Here is a 6,848-nt window from a genome sequence, read left to right as displayed (position 1 = left end):
AAATACTTCTGACTTTTCAAAAATCATGAAATTTTTTGTCTAAGGTCCTTTGACCTTGTTTGACCTAGGATAAATCTCTTGGCAATTTATTTGGTGTTTTGAGGAGATTTTAGGTTTTAACCAAATTAAATTGTATTTTAATGCATTTTAAAATTATTTTTAATTGATTAATTGTGTAAAAATTATGTTGAGCCATTTTTATAGTCTTGGGATGTTTGACTATTTGTTTGAGCCTTGGTCAAGGTTGATTTGAATTTTGTTGGATTAAAACCATTGGATTTAGGGGAATGATGAAATGTACACTTCATCTCCCAAAATGAATGGATGGTTTTAATTTGATAAAATTCCTCCCATGACCAATTTGTGTTTCTCTCATTCCTTTCCCTCTTAATCTTCATCCCTATTCTTTCCCATTCCCTCATTTGACCAATGCAATCTCTAATGTCTTAAGGCTAATTGGTTCATCAATGACCTTGTGTTAGATGAACCAACACAAGTATGACTGAGATAGGTCAATCCCTCTTGATCTTTTCTTTTAGTGTGTGGTATGTTTTAGGAGTTTGATTCATTATACCAAATCTCTAACATGCATTAACACCTAAATTTTTATTTCCCGGTCTCAGATAGTTGTGACTTCTACATAAGTCCAATTACGATTGCTTAACATAAAGCTAAATTTGACCCTAAAGGCATAACATTCTAGTAAGTGAGATTGTAAGTCTCCCATCCTTCATGGTATTGTATGGAAACTTGACCTTTTTTCCTTCCCATGGAAGATGTCTTGGTTCAAGGATCCATGCTTGTGAATTGGTTGAGTGTTCTTCAAAGAATGACTTAATAAATTAAAAGATATCACTAACACTTGACTAACCTTTGACTAACATTTGACTAACTCTTATTAATATTGCTTTACTTTCAAGTCATTTAATTTATGCAATTTAACTTTAAGTCATTTATCATTCATTTCCATTTACATTTCATTTAACTTGTTTATGTTTATGCCATTTTCACTTTGCTCATTTGAGCCATATCTTATGATTATATATATTGTTTGTGCATTTTGATTTTGTTTGTGGTCTTAGGACCTTAAAACACTTAATAAACAATAATAACCCTAAAAAATATTTGGCGGACTATTGATCTTGATATGAACTTTTGGACTTAGGATTAGTCAAGATTCCCTATGCAAAAAGGACTTGGCCAATGCCAACATTTTGAGACCAAGTTATTGTGAATTGAGACTTCATCTGATGCAAGTCTTGGGATTTATTTGAATTCATCTACTGTGATCTCTGGCATTTTATTAGTTTTGATTTGAAAACTTCTTATCTTTTGGGTTTTGTTTGTACTCTTCCCTTTTCCTTTGGAAACAATAAAAGCGCAGTGGCGACTCTGGTTTTATCGACGTCAAGTTTATCCATATCTTGATGGTCATGAATTTACCGCTACAAAAAGAAAGTGGCGACTCTGCTGGGGAGTAGTCCTCAGTGGGTTTAACCTACTTTTTATGTGTATATATTTGTATATTTGGTGTTTGTATATGTTGTTTGTGTGATATAATCTGTTTGTTGTGCTTGGGGATCTCTAAGTAGTGAGATAAGTTCTAACCCGAACTTGAGTGCAATTAAGATAGGAGGAATGTATGGTCATGTTAAACTTGTGTGGAGTAGTCCTTAATAAGTTGGATTGAGACCCACCTACTAAGTGGAGACCTCTTTAGAGTTACTGATGTCACATAAGTTATTTGTGGATATGCATTATTGTCTCTGATTTTGGGTCCGAGAAGCTGAGGACCGTAGAACATTTAACCCAACTTGGCCTATTTAGGACGTAGTACGGAGACTATTCAAGTGTAGACTTGATCATAGTTGTTACGCGATACTACACTTAGACGAGTTTCTCTTGAGAATATTACGGGTTGATGAGTCAGTCATCCTAACCTGTAATATCCGATGGATGGGATTAAGACTCTGGGAACTTTTGTAGAACATGATCTACAAGTATTTACTCTTAGTACACTCCTTTGGGATGGTTCTTAACCCGACTCCATGCTCGTGACTCGCAACAAACCCTTTGATTCTCGATTGATCCGATCAAGTCTCATCAATATCAATGGAACTTGGGTGTTAATAAGGTGAAAGCCATAATCCACCAAAATGGATGATTGATCTTGATGATTACTTGATCCATCCCTTGACCTTTATTTTTGTTTGCCTTGTTTGTGATTCCTTGTGTGTGATTGTTTCATTCATGCATACATGCGCATCATGACATTCATCACAAAAAAAATTAATTTCAAGAAAACTAAGGTCTTATTTACAAATATTTTCAGACCATGGATTATGGATGAAGGAACACTAAGAAGTACAGTTTTAGATGTCCTAACTTGAAAGATCTAAGGAAGTTGTCATCCTTTGTACTAGATCCCTTGGACTTCAAGCATCGTCATGGGAAGCTCTTGTCTGTGTTATCTACTGATGTGGTTGAAGGACTTCTGAGTGTTTTGGTTCAGTTCTATGACCCTCTCTACCGGTGCTTCACTTTTCAGGATTATCAGCTTGTGCCCATCTTGGAGGAATATGCCCATCTCTTGGGTATACCCGTATCTAAAAAAGTACCTTTTAGTGGATTGGAGAAGATCCCGAGATCTCATGTCATAGCTGAAGCTCTTCATCTGAAGAAGTCTGAGGATGATGCTCATTTGGTGAAGAAAGGAGGAATTCTGGGGTTCACTTCTGAGTTTCTCATTGGTAGAGCTACTGTTTTTTCTCAAGCCGGTAGCATGGATGCTTTTGAAGCTATCTTGGTATTGCTCATTTATGGCTTGGTTTTGTTTTCTAACATTGACGGTTTTGTTGATGTTAATGCCATTAGAATTTTCTTGATTGAGAATCATGTTCCGACTCTGTTAGGTGACATGTATTTCTCTTTGCATTTGAGGAATTCTAAAAGTGGTAGGACTATTGTTTGTTGTGTTCCTCTTCTGTACAAGTGATTTATTTTGCACTTGCTTCAGACGCCTGCTTTCGTGGAGAACTGACAATGTCTACGGTGGTCCCAGAGACTTATGTCTCTCACTAATGATGATATTATTTGGTATGATTCTGCATTGGGTAGCTTGGACATTATTGACAGTTGTGGTGAATTCTCTAACATGCCTCTCATTGGTACACAAGGAGGAATCAACTACAACCCAACATTAGCCCGTCGTCAACTTGGGCTCCCCTTGAGAGATAAACCTAATAACACTCAGTTAGAGGGTCTATTATATCAGGAGGGTAAAGATCCCCAACATTTGAATAAAATGATGATACATGCTTGGCATAATGTGAATAGGAAAGGAAGATCCAAGCTTGTCCACGCAGCTGTGTAGCCTTGGAAGCTTACACTATTTGGGTGAAGAAGAGAGCTTTGAAGCTGAAGGTGTTGTACACTTGTGAAATACCTATGTCTTTGGTTATGGATGAGCTAACAACTCTCCCTAACCAAGATGTAGAGGAGTTGGAAGACGCACTCGCCAAGATGAAGCGAGAGAGAGATATGTGGGAAGAGCAGTTCCATGCTTTGAGCTGAAAGCATGAAGAGTTGCAGCTTGAATCTAAAGACAAGGATGCAATTATTGAGATTCTTGCAGACCATGCAATAAAGAGACAGAGAAAGCCAGAGGATTTATTTTCCTCTAGTATGCCTCAACCTTCCGGTGCTTCGAAGAAGATTATTGATCAACTTGTCCTTGAGAAGGCTGAGATGAAGACGTCCTTTGAGTCAGAGATTCGATGCATCCGCAGGAAGTATGCTCTTTTGGCTAGATCTTCTGATGCAGTTGCTAAGGATCCTTCGGATGATAGTTTCCTTTTTCTCTTATATTTTTATTTTGGTTTCTGAAATTATACTCAGTGTAATCCTTCCAAAATTTTATAAATAAAAGAGACGTTATGATCAATTGAATTATTATTGTTGATTATTGTTATATTTGAAAATAAGACATTATATATTCCTTGAAATTAAAAACAATAAAAAACATTGCATTTCATGCATCATTTGCATGACAGGTTTCTTTCGCTAGATGTCTTATCAGTTCTTCTTCTGTGCATCAGCCAAGCTGACTGACCGCTATAATACTCGTGCTAATCAACCGAAGAGAATGGAGCATATAGAGCAAGAGAATAGAGAGTTGAAGGATGAGACCTCCAGACTTACGATGCTGATGGAGTCAGTCATTGCTGCTCAGAACCAGCCATCACCGTCTCCTGGAACTCCTCCTCCTTAGAGGACTATCATTTCTGAGATTGCTTCTCCATCTGTAACTGTGACAGCTACCAGCCAGCCCATTCCTGCAATGACTACTGGATTCCCTTGGGGAATGCTACCAAAATTTGTGCCAGAAGGGTATGCACCCATATTTGTTTCTCTGCCTGCATCTAGCCTCGTCATGTCAGTACCTCCTCCCATCGTTCATACTCTGCCTCATGTTGAGGAGACTATCTACCACTCTGAACCATCTGAAGGTCCAGATGTCTATGAAAAGATGGATGAGATGGAGGATGAATTCCTTGAGCTGCGCAAAGAATTGAAGACTCTGAGAGGGAAAGACTTGTTTAGGAAAAGTATTGCTGAACTCTGTTTGGTTCCCAATGTCAAAATTCCGGTGAAATTCAAGGTCCCAGACTTTGAAAAATACAAAGGGAATATATGTCCGTTGAGCCATCTTGTCAGGTATGCCAGAAAAATGTCTACTCAAACTGATAAAGATTAGCTATTGATTCACTACTTCCAAGATAGTCTGAATGAAGTTGTCCTGAGATGGTACATGGGCCTGGATAGTGCCAACATTCGTACTTTCAATGACTTGGGAAAGGCCTTTGTCAAGCAGTACAAGTACAACGTTGATATGGCACAAGATGGAGACCAATTGAGGTCTATGTCTTAAAAGGATAAAGAGACATTCAAAGAATATGCTCAAAGATGGAGAGAATTAGCTGCTCAGATCAGTCCACCTCTTGAAGAGAAGGAGATGGCCAAGATCTTCTTGAAAATGCTGAGTTTGTTTTACTACGAACGCATGATTGCAAGTTCCTCCAATGATTTTACTGAAATGGTAAACATGGGGGTGAGGCTAGAGGAAGGAGTCCGTGAAGGACGTTTGTCTAAAGAAGAGGCGTTAGCTAGCAAGAAGTATGGAGGGCGTTTTTCTAAGAAGAAGGAAGGAGAGACTAATGCAGTATTAGCTGGGAGGCAGAGGAGGCCTCATGTAAGGAAAAATTCTCAATCCCGTCAACATCAGCACCAAGTTTCTTTAGTAATTCCAGTTTTTTCCAACAATTCCAACAATCAATCAGTTCCAATTCAGCAACAACATCGGTAACAACCGCAACAAAGAACTAATTACAACAACAATCATCATCAGCAAAATTTTGAAAGGAAGAAGGTCTCCTTTGACCCTATTGCTATGACGTATGCAGAGTTGTACTTGTCTCTGGTACTCAAGAATCTTATTCTGCCGAGGAACCCTCCGCAAATTCCTAAGCCACTACCATGGTGGTTCAAGCCTAATCTTCGTTATGCTTTTCACCAGGAAGCCCTTGGTCATGATATAGAAAATTGTTATCCGTTGAAATATGAAGTTCAAAAACTTTTGAATAATGGTATGGTGTCCTTCGAGGATAGAGCACCGAATGTAAAAGCCAATCCGTTGCTTGCTCATGGTAACACTTTTATTAATATGGTGGACGACTGTCCAGGAAATTTTAGAGTTTTTTATGTACGGTTGTCATACCTAATTTTCAACCCTAAGATGCCACCATCATTTGTATCATTTGCATGACATCTAGTATCTTTGTATTACTAACCTATTGAAAATACAAAAAGATTTTCTAATTTGTTTGTCTTAAGCTAGGGTTTTGTACCAAGAGCTTTCAAAGAGTGATCAATCAAGACATGGTATGAGTTTCAAAATTTCAAACTCCTCATCTTTCCCAAGTTATCAAGTGACTTCCATCAACAAGAATCAATTTCAAGATCATTCCATCTCAAATTTATCAAGGTCAGAGCCCATCTAATACCCTTAACTAGGGTTTTGACCCAAAGTCAAATGTTTGACTTTTTAGCCAGGGCATGATCCCAAAGCTTGAAGTATGGTTCAAATACTTAAAATACATCATAATTGATCCATTCACATAATCCAATGTTCCAAATAGATCCAAGTCATTAAAGATTGCAAGAATTGGATTCATATGATATAAAGTCAACTAAGGCAAAGTCAAAGTTTGACTTTTGACATTTTTGGTCAACCATGGACTTATCAACTCAATGATCATGAAATTATGGTTCATGGATGCATTTGATCAAGAAAAAACAAGAAATTGGAGGTTACTTGCAAAAAGGGCAAGATTTGGTTTTGTAAATTTTTCTAAGTTATAAAAAAAATACATGTTCAAGTACCCATCTTTCCAAGGCCATAACTCGTGATCCAGGCCATCATTTTCTTTGCTCCAATGTTCATATTAAAGGTATTAATTCATACTTCAACTTTGTTCTTTATGATTGATTCCCAAAAAATACAAGGATTTCAAGTTATGAAGCCATGAAGTTGGTACCCTAAAATTAAAACACTTAGAAAAATTTTCAACCAAATATGCCTTCAAAAAGTGGCTTATCACTTTTCACCATGATCCATATTAATCCAAGGAAAACTCCCAACATTAAAGTTGTATAGGATGGTCTTAGCTTTCCAAAAAGTCAAAGAGCATGAAATTATCATATTTGAGCTAGGAGTTTCGAAGAGTTGAAGTTGGCTCTCCAAATCTGAATTTTGGGTCATTTTCATGACAAATTCATCATGTAACCTT

The sequence above is a fragment of the Lathyrus oleraceus genome, chromosome 4, assembly GCF_024323335.1.
Source record: "Lathyrus oleraceus cultivar Zhongwan6 chromosome 4, CAAS_Psat_ZW6_1.0, whole genome shotgun sequence".
Taxonomy (NCBI): domain Eukaryota; kingdom Viridiplantae; phylum Streptophyta; class Magnoliopsida; order Fabales; family Fabaceae; genus Lathyrus; species Lathyrus oleraceus.
The sequence above is the reverse complement of the archived record's forward strand: the minus strand, read 5'-3'. Positions refer to the sequence as shown.